Below are 12,422 nucleotides of genomic sequence, written 5' to 3'. Positions count from 1 at the left end.
ATATTTTTTCATTACCCTAACAATTAGGTGACTGCTATTCTAAGACAAAAATACATAATTCATATTTCTTTTGCCTTTTTCTCCAATTTTTTTCTTTCCAGCATTTCTTGATAAGGCCTGAAAAAAAAACCGAAAAACAAAACACACACAAAAAACAAAAAGTCACCTTTTACTCCTTTTGGATTGCTTGCCTTTCCGCCCACCCCCAAAAGCCCATATATATTGCTGTATTTCACAGGGATTCTAAATGCAGTGATCTGTACCAACTCTCAGTGGTCCTTAAAAATAGAAATAATACAAATAATACACCTGCTGGGTACAGCCACAAAACTTTTGGGTTTCAGTCAACCTTACATTCTTAGTTTCTCTTCCTGCAATCACCTCTGGACTAAAAGACCACCCAGTAATCCATCTCCTTTGCAATGTTAAGAGGAGTTACAACAAGGAGAAAAACTTCAGGTACCAAAAATACATCCACCACCTTTAAAGCTAGCTTGAAGTGCTCACTTAAGAGTGGGAAAAATTAAGCCAAACTATATAGAAAAGGTTGTCTTGTACTCTACTGATAACATTCTAGAGGATGTCTCTTTGTAAATGTCTTTATTATTTTAAAAAAGAATCTCTTTGATGACTCATTCAAGAGCCTGAGGAGACACTTTTCCCTTGGTAGTTTACCTTGATCACTACACCTGTCAACACATCCAGTAGCTTTTAATGGCTTCCCAATATTAGACAATAGCATATATTTTCATGTGCTATATTTTAACTGACTGAGTTTTTAGGAAATTATGATAGGCTCATCATCACTAAGCCCCAACAATGAAACGAACATGAAAAAATGAAGTGATCGTAGACATGACACTGGACTTTCAGTTTAGGGAACAGGGCAAGGCTGGTTATAAGGGAGGAAAATAGGCAAAGAACATCTGACCAGACTCTATTTTCCATCTGTAGGCCTGTTAAGATAAGATCATCCTCAGACAACCAAGCTGATGAAACTCATTTTTACTCTGCTGATCAAGATCACTAACCTACTTCTCTGCATGTAATAAATCTTCAGTGACAAAAGTAATTTCTCATGCCATAAATAAATCATTGAAACACCCTAAGAGTAAGACACATAGATCTTAAAGACATTTTCTGGCTTTTTTACAGCTTGTTGCCTCCATTTTCTCATGGCCTGTAGGTTTTGAAGGGGATGCAACTGGCATTGCTGTGGCTCCCTACTGCAGTCAGCTGGAGAGTTCAGCTTCAAAGGCAACTTCAGGCAGGGATCGAGCAGCGCTACCACTTCAGGCTCTACAGGAGAGCAAACCTCTCCAGCCCTGGCAGGACAGGCAGCAATGGACTCTCGCTGGACATCCTCAAGCTCACAGGAAGCAGATGCAACTGCCAAGGGTCTGATTCGGGATGTACAGCCACGAGCTGATATGTACTCCTCTGCCCCTCGTGTGGGATGACAGGCAGCGGGTTCTGCCGCTCGTCCTGCAGGAGCACATCCTTGCTGCCAACCAGACCAAGCTTCAGCAGCTTCAAATGAAGGTGCTGACAGCAAGCAAAAGGCAAATCATGCTGATTCACCTGCAAGGCTTAATGTGTAGGAGGCACCAGCCAGGAAAGAAAAGCTGGCATATCTTTTCCATGCACCACAGTAAAGCAGGTGTAAGGAGCAGGCTGAAACACCATCTGTCCCCTAGGGAGCACGGCACACACACGGGAATGACAAAGTGTAGCTGTTGGTCTTACCCAGACAACATACTTAGAAATTATTTCTTCACCCAGCTGCTACCTCAGCACTTCATCGTAACATGCAAAGTGCCTTGACTCTTTTACAGTCTCACCCCTTTTCCACCTTCCCAAAGGCAGGTAAATAACTAGTCTAAAGAAGCTGATCGCTTCTCCAAAAACAGACCCAGTTTTACACTAAATAATTCCTGCAGACAGTGAGAGATTGAAGATCAGCACCAAAATTTAGTCAAATTACTAATTCCTATCAATTATACCACTTGATATTGGGCTATCAGGCTAATAACAATTGGTACTTAGGGAAACACACAAATCACTATCCATCACCAGTGACAACTATGAGATAGGTTAATTATGAATGTACATCATAACTTTGCCTTTAGCATGGTGTGACTCAGATTTTAAAAATGCAGCTTCCATCTAATACTATAAATCTAAGGACAGGAATTCTGCACTTTATACTTTCAAACACAGCAAACAAGAAACAAATTACTTTACACGCAAACTTACAAATTCTGTTTTAATGAGTGGTCTTGGACAAAAGCTTTACATTTTACCCGATATTCTAGAAATTCATTGGTTGTCCTCAGGTATGAAAAAACTCATATAAGAGACTCATGTTTTAAGCACATCGCAACATTCAATTATTTTCAGCAGTACTTCATATAATAGTATGTGGAACTTTGCAAAAATGTCATTCTGCTTTCAAGACTAATTTGACACAATTTATAGATCTCTGGATTCTGAAATATGAAATATTTTTCTAGACAGCTGAACCACATCTGTCAGAAAAGTAGGGGTATTATCCAAAACAATACCCAATATGACATAATCACATGGGCAGCTTCCTATGCAAATCAATTTCACAACTTCCCTTGGACAATACAGACACACTGTGCCATGTGCAAACCCGTCCCATGTAATTGCCCATTACTGTTCCAATCATGGCACACATCTAAAAGAACCCAGGAAGGGAAACCCAGAACTTTTCATATTTTGGCCATGAATGTTCAGACTTTAATCCATGATGTTGAATGGGGATTTACAAAAAACAAAGAACTGCTTGTGAACCATGTGGTACAGAATAACAGTCCAGCTAAAATAAACCTGAGCTGAACAGAAGACACTCAGTACACAGACTGTTTTGGCATTGCATTAAGTTCTGCATGCTGTTCTATTTTGCAAGTTAAATTGATACTATTTAATTGTAACCAACAGGACACTATTAAAATAAAAGATACTGATGTATTGACATTGAACAAAAATAAAAAGTCTTCCACTGAAATAGAGTCCAGACATGCAGGTCTGTCAATGCACAGATGTGTCTTACATTGTGAGAGTAATTAAAGTTGTGCACAGTATTGGTAATTTACAAACTCTGGACCAAAACTATCATGTGCCAGCTACACAGGGACCATGTAGATGCCATCTCAGGCCTTAAAACAGGGTCAGCTGGTCTTGAGAATATCCTACTTGTGTTCTGCGCACTTGCACTTTCTGCAGACCCGGCAGCATCCAAAGTAGTGTATTCTAGAGGATCAAACAGACCTTTTCCTCTGGCTTTCACATTGCCAAATCAATTCCAGCACCAGCAGCTTCTGTGGTATCGATGAGAAAGTTCTTTTGAATGCAAGGAAGGCATTTAGAACAAACACCTTTTAGCAGGTATATATTTTAGTGTGTACATTACCTTCGCAAAGGCTGTGGGAACACAAATGGGTATAAGGCAATCACTTGCTAGGCTTGCTCCTCTAAAGATTTTATTTGAAGGCACTAGAAAGAAAACATGATTCTTATAATGACAGCACACAGAAGCACTCTCACAAAACAATCTTTCTAATTTTTGACCCGTGCAGTTTTTTGGCTTTGTCCTGTCACCATTGTCTTCTTTGGTCTCCTTGATACTCTAAAGAAAAATCTCTCCACATTCACAGCCCCTCTGACTACTCTAAAAATCAATTAAATGGAAGCTGAAATTATTAGCAGCTTTGAGGAAATGAGTCTGCACCTGACAGGACAGAGGGCAATGAGCTACAATCACTGCAAGGTTAGCAGTTGCCAGCCTGCACATCTCAGGGGCTAACATTCAAAGCTTTTCCATGCTTATGACACATCCAGTCCATTTAAAATCACAAGCTCTGTCCCAACCAAGCACATAATTCCTGGAAAATGCATCAGAAATCAGCATCCACTCTGTCTGACCAGTGTGAATCAGAGCACATTTTCAAAGGCATGTTCCCAGAAAGATGGATCTACTTTTCTGCCTGATTTGAACTATTATTTTGGCATTCCCAAGAGCGTGAGCCAAGACATTATTTAACCCAATGACTTTAGGCACTGGTACAACATTTGCTGGATCACCAAGGTCCATACTGGGAAGTAAGTTTTAAAATAGTAATAGAAAGTCACAGACAGAAGAATTACATTGCGTAAGAATTGACAGCACCAGAATCCATGTCTGAGTCTTCTCTCAGCTGATATTTACCAGTAATGATCACAGAAACAACCCCTTCCAGGCTGGGACTGCCAGCTGGAGGGTCCTCACAACTGGTGGCAGTGGCCAGGAGCCAGAGCCAGCTCCCAGAGCTGTTGTCCAGCTAAGCAAAACGAAGTGCAGGGCTCTAGCACTTAGTTCTTTCCCTTTTTCCTGACCTTTTTTCTTGCCCTGCTTTCTGCTCTGGCCCCTGGAGATGAGTCATGCAGCCTTGACTCCTCAGAATCACTGTCACACAGCCTTGACTCCTCAGAATCACTGTGCCATTTAAAAAACACAAAAAACCAAACATGACGAAAATAGACTTCCTAGGATAATGTTAAGCTTTTTACTTTCTTCTCACTTTCACTTATATCTCTTGCTGTTCCCTGTTTTTCTCTAAAAATATCCATGCTGATTCCAAAAAACACAGCTGTTCTTAACAAAGATACAGCCCCAGTCAATACACTTCAGCTAAAAAAAAAATTTCAATAAAAAGCTACTCATCATTTTCTCAAGTAAAGCTGTTACATTAAAAGCATTTACATAGCTTTAGATTCCCTTGCTTATTCTAACAAACAGCTAAAAACACACAGGCATTTACAGCTAAAAAGGTCTTTTGAGTTTTGGCCACAATTAGTGCTTGCACATGTATCTTGGCTTTATGGCAGTCAAAACCCATCCTTTTTTTATTCTGCTAGCAGATAACTGAGTTACCATTGCCATAAAAGGGGCAAGCTTCAAGTGCAATATGAAAATTCCTGGAATGCTTGAATCTACCCTCATGTAGCTGATTTTTCCCTTAATATGTGCACTGTGAATACAAACTATTAATGCACTAATTTTTCTTTAAACTTTTCTTCTTATTCTTTACAGCCCCATCAGTCCATACCAGTGTAATTTTTCAGCCTTATTTGGGTTTCATTACAATCTTAGGATTTGTTTCAATGCTTTTAGATTAACAAATATTTCAACAAAAGTCTTCAGTAGACTAGAAAACAAGTTTTCTTCCACTAGATAAACAACCGGACTAACAAGACCAAAAGACTTAAAATATCTAGTCAGCACATAGCTATCCAGTGAAAATGTGCTAATTTGCTCTATCCCTTAGCTACAACTGAAACATTTGTCATGACAAAGAGGGAAAAAAAAAAAATAAGAAAAAGCCTCTCATTCTGACTTCTGTATACTAAACTAAGAACCCCATAAATCATCTACTACAAAAGAACCAGCTTATAAAACATTTTCCACTAAGTTAGTGATTATTTGCATGAAAGATTACATACTTTATTATGAATTTGCCATGTGAATTATCTATAGGAAGAATCTTCATGTAAAAATGGCACTGACTATTGACTATATTAATGAATTAGAACTCTTTCTCCCACTAAACCATTTAGAAATGCTCTACCAGGTTTACTCCCCAGTGTTAAGACAACATCCACATGTACAGAAGACATATTGAGGGCATCTTGACTAGAAGAAAGGTTGAAACCTCAGACCTCCCATGTAGCCAGAGAGATTATAAATCTCACAGCAGCTGAGACACACACAGGCAGAGAGAAGGCTGGACACTGGTGTTTAAAGGTGGTAGAGGAGATGAATGTTACTTGCCTCAAATAATTTTTTTCTAGCAATGATAGGGAACACCACCACACTTCTGGCACCTTTCAAGAAAGTTCAACATCTAGACTTGATTTGTGGCTTTCATCTTATCTCAATTCAGAGATGAAGCACACAGTTTGCAAACTGAAGCTCTTCAGCATATGTCTTCTGCTCCCACTGTAACAGCTGGGCAGGGATGTCCACGGGGGTGACAGACTTTACCTAAAAACTTTCTGTTTCCCAGTTATAGCATTTGAAATGTTCTTCAATAAGGTACATATGGTTATCTACAGATAAGATATTGCATAGGTTGTACCATGCTTCAGTCTTCCCTCAAAAAATACATCTCTTCTGAATGCAAATGACCAAACTCACTTGATTTTTAATTAAACTATTCTAGTTTTTCCTAGTAATCTCAGTGTATTAAACTAATTACTCTATTTTACAACTCTGATAGTTTCTTCTGCTGGTTCTGTCTCAGCTGTCCTAAAAACCTGCAGGTCAAAATGTGGTCTCTGTCACTGCTACAAGCAGATGAAAGCCACAAAAAGATGAAAGAAACCTAATTATTGCTTTGCAATTTGTTTACTCCACACACTTGATAGCACTTTGTATTTTGTCCTTCACATTGTTCTGTTGAAGAAGCACACCCTTCCTCAGACCCTGCAAGAAAGAGGCTGTCTGCCAGCAGCAGTAAAGGTGAAGGCAGCGGATGCACACAGAGAGAAAAAAAGCACAGGGAAGGAGGGGAACAGAGGATGATTAGTAATTCTCTTGAGTCCACACAAAGAAACCCTTCAGATTACAAGAAATTCCACAGAAATAGCTGAATAACTTTGCTAAAAACACAGTTACACGTTTAATAAATTAAGTCGGAACATTCATAGAAAATCTTATGCCGTTTATTTCAGAACATGTGTGAGAACAACATTCTTTACATATGAAGGTAACATTTAAAAAAATTCAAGAAGAAGGAAACCTATCCTTTTCCAGCTCTTCTTTGGCTTCCCTCGTTTCATTTTTGGACATGTCCTTTTTATTATGTGGCTGAAAGGCAAGCCAAGCCAAAAAAAGGGAGCTTTTTTGCTGCTTGCAAGGCTAGGCTGACTCATTTCCACCCAAGCAGATTCCCAAGCTGCTGAGTCCCACGGCACCTGCTGTCTGCACCCAGGCCTCAGCACCTTGCACTGATGTCACCGAAACATCCCAGCACAGGTATAAAAGCAGGACAACAATTCTCATCAGAACCCATAAGTACAAGTTTTCAGATGCTTGATAAATTGACAAATCAGAGGTGAAAAGGGGTATTTCCTACCACCACCACACAACCACCTAACCTAAGAAGAGCTAATATAACATTAAATGGGGTTTTTTTAATGGCTTACAATGTTTTTTGCTCACATTGGAAATATAATGAAAGCATGCACAGTGTTAAGGGGTTTCCTAAAAAATACATATTTGAGATATTTTGAGATATCAGAGTGGTAAAAAATGAGCCCTGAGCTGAACAGTGTAGTAGAAGTACAAGCGACTGGAAGCTGAAGTGCTTTTGAACATATACACTGTACTTTTCTTTTTCAATTTACAAAGTTTATTCGAGCTCCTCCTCCTGTAAGAGGATATGTCAGAGATAAAGGAAGATTAAACAGTCAGTTTTTTCATCCTTTAACTGTTTGTACATGCCAGAGGGTAAAAACAGACTAGTTTTTTGCACTAGTTATACTCTTTATGAAGAATACCTTCGCCTGTTTCTTTACAGCAACTCACAGATTATAACAGCATAATGGCAGAAATTACATATTGATAATGTTTTAACTTGTTCTGTATTTTACTGACACATTGTCCAAGACACTGCTATATAAATGCTCTTGAAGAGTTAATCCCACATACTCTTTTGATGTATTAAATCACCAAGAATAATTCCAGCCAGTCACAACCAAGAGAAATCAAAAATTTATCTTCTCACAAACATCATTACATTGCAGCAGTACTTCACACTTTCAACTACTCACTAAAGCCGCAGGTTGCTCTTCCATTGAGGTCATAGCCCACTCCCAAACTCTTCTCTTTGATCAAATCTTGCAAGATGTTAAGGTGTTAAGTGTTTATGATGGGAAAGTCAGCGGAAATTCTGGGGAGGGCATACTATGCAACTTTTAAACACTGATGAAGTAAGTCAATTTATTCTCGTGTAGAGGTTGTTGAATCTTCCTTTGTTTAGTCTAGTTCTATAAAAAGAACAATATTCCTAAGCCTATCCCTAAAGGTGGTTTCTGACATTTTAAAACAATAGTCTTAGCTGCCTGCAGCAGCTCTCCTACATTGCTCTACATAATCAAGGCAACTGACAGAATATACATCCAGCATAACCTCAGGCATTGTACAACCTAATGATATCCAGGATTATAAACACCAAATGGACAAGTGGCAATGAAACATTGCAGTAGTCCTGCAGGCATTTGATACAAACACTCAGAAGCAAAAATTGTGCAACTTGGAATGATAGTCCATGAGTGCACTTGCGTATGCTGACACTCAACAGCTGACTCCAGGAGCAAAGTCTGTGGAGATGAGTCAGGACTGACTGCTCAAGGAGATTCAGGGACTGTGTTCACCAACACAACTAGCAGCAGGCAGGTATGTGTTTCCAAAAAAGCCTGCCCTTCTCTCCCACCTCCAGCACCCCATGCCATGGTGCTGTAGAAGAAGTGGCCAAAGGGAGAGGGGAAGTTGGCAGAAAGGACAACAGATATAAAAACATTTCTTTGGGACCAAGGAGCCACCAGGCCTGTCCTCTTGCCCCAGAAGTGCCCATATTGCTCAATATATGCACACTTTTCTGTGTATATATATTGAGTAATAACTCCCCAATGCCGAGGGTGAACAGGTGAACCCACGCCCACCACTCCGCCACTTCCCCAGCCAGCACTGCTCACCACAGGCTGGAAGGCCACCCTCCTGCCCAAGCTCTCATGACCCTCTCTGGTGCATCCTCAGCCACCCCAGATCCTACACCTCTTCCTGACAAGACATCTTGCTCCAACAGGAGGAAGGGAGCACTGCACTTGTCTTCTTCAGACTCCCACACCCCACCATAGCCTGGCAGGGGCAACCAAACCCACTTACTGTTTTTCCCTGAAGCCTTCTAGCCCGAGAAAATCTTCACTCATTAGAAATCATTTAGGTCTCCCCTTCTGGCCATATTTTTGGAACCAGAGTGACTGTATCTCCCTCCTAAATTAACACTTACCAGGGTTTCTTAAACATGCTCTTGGTATTGTCAAGTCCTTGAGGACATTCAGGGACAAGGGTGTCAGATGGCCTCGAGGAATAGGTGTTTCAGCATCAAAGACAGTGGCAGTCCTTGACATGAAGGCAGCTGCCCAACCTTGCCTTACTTCATTAGGAAAAGCACACCCAGGTGAAGTGCTACCAGTGATTCAGACTCAGTCATACTTCTGTTCAACCACAAACCAAAAGCCCTTGTCATTCTTCTTATTTGCTCTTGGTTTATGTGCCCCATACATCTCAATTTTCAGTAAATCACATTTATAATGAAAAGAGAATAGAAAAATTGTTCAGATTAGTTGGAAGCAATTACATTCTTTTTGCTTTTGGCTTTTAACTGCATGTGTCAGAATGCATTCCCAAATATGATGTAAAAACAGGAGAGGTGATGCAAGGAAGGCATGAGGGCAACACAGCAGAGCTGTCTCTGCCTGGCCACGTACAGGGCACCACTCTTCATACAGGGCTTACCCAGGGACAGGAACCTCCTGGCCTCACACCAGTGCATCCCCAGTTGCCACCACACACTCACCTCAAGTAGGACTAGTGGAATCAGCACTGCCCTTGTGGAAAAACTTATGCATGCTTTTATCACTGTTTTGGCATGCCTTTCCCTATTAGCTCCATAGAGCTTGCTCTCAGCTCTGTCCCAGCACCCATTTCACCAAGACTAAAAGCAGAAAACAGGGATGGGTTGGGAACTTGGAGAGAATGCTAAGCCCACTGCTGAGCAGTGGTGGCCAGGAGACCTCCTTCATTCCACCAACATTACATGGCAGCCAGTCCATTTCTGTGGAAGGTGACTCAACCCAGGGCTCAAGTGCAGCTGAAGATCTCACTCCACTGCACAAAGCACAAGGACCAGCACTGCAGCAGCAAGGACAAGGATTTCCATGGCATTGTCAACTCTCAACTGAGCAGTACTAATGTTAGGAAATAGACTTTCTCCAAAGGAAATGGCAGCCTGAAGAGTGTCAGAAATGAGAACCCCTGCAGAGATCCATCAAAACAAGCTTCTCCTGTAACCGTCTCATGGGAGCAGTCTCTTATCTTGACCTGGAAACATCTTAATCTGCTGCCCTGTCTTCCACTCTGCTCTCATTGTAAACTGAAAATTAATCTCCTGAGAAGAACACAGAACAGCACAAAAGCCCAGATTAGCTATAACTAATATTTTAATTATAATTGGTCAAAATAAAGAACACTAAACTTCCAGTGTCACATCTGGATGCACCTTATAGTACCACATTAAAACCAGTGAGAGCTGCAACAGAGAAGCTCCCTCTTTCTGTACTGAGGCACATGATCATGACAGTAGCTGGCTGGCTTTGCTATGTCAAATGCCTCTGTCAGAGGAGTCCTTCCAAATCTCCTTGTATGTATTTAATCACAGATATGTCAGAGATAAAAACAATTTTTCACTCTGTCAGCCCTGACAGACTGCAGGATCACCACCACCAGCAGAGCATGAGCTGCTGCCACACTTGCTTGTGCACACAGGCATGGTCTCAAGCCTCAGTTAGGTACCTCAGAACAACCACAATGCACATATGAAGAAACATTTACTGTAAGGGTGACTAAGCGCTGACACAGGTTGCCTAGAGGGGCTGAGCAGTCTCCATCCTTGGACACATTTAAAACTCAGTGGGACTAAGCCTTAAGCAGCCTGTTGTAGGTGTCCCTGCTCTGAGCAGGGGGTTGGACGAGATGATCTCCAAGGTGCCCACCAGCCTCACCAATTCTGTGATGAAGGCCATGGGACAATTAAGAAGACTGTGGCTGCACAACTGTCGTAAAAAAAAAAAAAAAACAAACCACAAAACAGGACTAGCCAATAAAAGCTACTTTGGGGAAGGAAGGAGCCAGCATATTTTTTTTTTTTCTGGAGAAAAGTGGTTGCTCCATTCAGCCTATTGCAAAGAGTACTGCTACAACCTTCTCTACCACACAAACTTCTGCTAATACAACTACTCTTTAAATGTAAACAGTGGGAACACGTTCATCTGAGGACCATGTGAGAGCGGGGTCAGCTCTGTCAACTCTCCAAAAGCAGAAGAGGTCCTGCCCAGGTGTAGAGTGCTTCACACCACCCTGCCACAATCATGCACAGGCATCAGCCTGGCTCAAGAATCTCCAAAGAGAAGCCCCTTGATCACCACCCACACCTGGTGTGGTGCAGGCCAACAGCCATCTCCATCATCTTTTGAGTGGTTGCTAGTGACAGGCAACAGTGTGGAGCTGGGGACAGTGCCAGCAGAACTGAATTCATTGAAGGGCCACCCATTTACAACTGAAAGTTTATCTAAGGCAACAAAACTGCAAGGAGCTGAACTTCCACTGCATACTTGTGTTTCCTGGTGGCACTGACGAGGAACTGTAAATCTGCAGGCAGCTCAACCCACAAAGAACAGTTAATAATGGGAATAGTTTCATAATGTAATTAACAGCTCCAGGTTACATTTCAAGAAATCTTGATTTTAATGAAATAATGTATCCAGTACATGCAGGACACTTCTAGAACAGAGCCTCTTCACAGTTGCTACAGAAGACCTTAAATTGTACAACTGATTAAAGTTTGTATCTTCTTTTAATAAGCACCTCTTCCCTACACAGTTTTGTGTCTTTGATTGAAAGTCATGGTTTACCCAATGACTTCACTTTACAGCACAAGGTGGGAATGTACCTTACAGATACATATTTATATCTCTAGACATACCAAATTCAGAACTTAAATGCAAATAATTTACTTCAAAATATTCTAATTAATTAAAATTAATTAGGACCTTAAGGGAATACAGTTTAATCAGCTTAATGCCAAGTGATGGGTGAATTGCCTAAGAGAATTCACTACTGAGTGATTTACTGCAATCAAAGTAAGCCTGATGTTATCAACCTAGGAGCAACAGACAAGACATCAGTAGTTCAGTGCATTGCTTACTTCAGTTGATTCAAGGCATCCCATTGGTCACAGAGAGGTATCAAAATTCATTATAGGACTTAATTTCATCTGAAATTGCAGAAAAGCTTAAAGTAACCTTTTCCCATATTTCCATTGTTGATTGAAATGTTAATACAAGATCTTAAATTTATGGTAGGAAGCATGACAAAAACCCATGTGTCTAAATCTACTGACAAGTTTTCTGCACTCCTGAATTTCACTAATACAGTATCAACCTAACCAAATGCAAGGAAACAAGGAGACACAAAAAGATAACCTATTTCAAATTATTATGTCAACTGCCCTTTACTTAGAGGTACAGAAGGAACTGCCCAAATACTTCAGGAGCGCCAGGAAAGAGAGTCCTTTAAA

At 40.8% G+C, this 12,422-nt stretch overlaps 1 protein-coding gene across 1 annotated transcript in view; it reads right to left on the bottom strand.

The window, feature by feature from the left end:
- The window catches only part of COL4A1 (collagen type IV alpha 1 chain), a 122,941-nt gene that overhangs the window by 109,489 nt on the left and 1,030 nt on the right, over positions 1-12,422 (bottom strand). The window lies entirely within an intron of this gene.

Source organism: Corvus hawaiiensis, chromosome 2, assembly GCF_020740725.1.
Source record: "Corvus hawaiiensis isolate bCorHaw1 chromosome 2, bCorHaw1.pri.cur, whole genome shotgun sequence".
Lineage (NCBI taxonomy): Eukaryota > Metazoa > Chordata > Aves > Passeriformes > Corvidae > Corvus > Corvus hawaiiensis.
The sequence above is the reverse complement of the archived record's forward strand: the minus strand, read 5'-3'. Positions and strand labels throughout refer to the sequence as shown.